This window comes from Triticum dicoccoides, chromosome 7B (assembly GCF_002162155.2).
Source record: "Triticum dicoccoides isolate Atlit2015 ecotype Zavitan chromosome 7B, WEW_v2.0, whole genome shotgun sequence".
NCBI classification, from domain to species: domain Eukaryota; kingdom Viridiplantae; phylum Streptophyta; class Magnoliopsida; order Poales; family Poaceae; genus Triticum; species Triticum dicoccoides.
This window is the reverse complement of record NC_041393.1, coordinates 348,963,076-348,963,658: the sequence shown is the minus strand read 5'-3', so window position 1 is coordinate 348,963,658 and position 583 is coordinate 348,963,076.

Sequence of the window (583 nt, the reverse complement as noted above, 5' to 3'; positions counted from 1 at the left end):
TATTATATTAAATATATTCGTATACTATATCTAAAATATTTCAAAATAAGTTACATGAAAAAATTGCATATGAGTCCATAATTTTTGTTATATTTGTGAAATACGTACATATTTGTACGTAAAAAAGAGCATACTTAAAAAATGGTACATACTACCTAAAAATTTGTATATATACTATCTAATCATTGTTATATACTACATACTACACGTACATACTCTCGGTTTCGACAGATACTACATACAACATATAAAACGCAAGCGATGGTAACTAGCTTGTAGGAAATCATTGTTATATACTACATACTACACGTACATACTCTCGGTTTCGACAGATACTACATACAACATATAAAACGCAAGCGATGGTAACTAGCTTGTAGGAAATCATTGTTATATACTACATACTACACGTACATACTCTCGGTTTCGACAGATACTACATACAACATATAAAACGCAAGCGGTGGTAACTACCACTGCTTGTAGGAAACATTTGTACACGTACATACTCTCGGTTTCGACAGATACTACATAGAACATATAAAACGCAAGCGGTGGTAACTACCACTGCTTGTAGGAAACA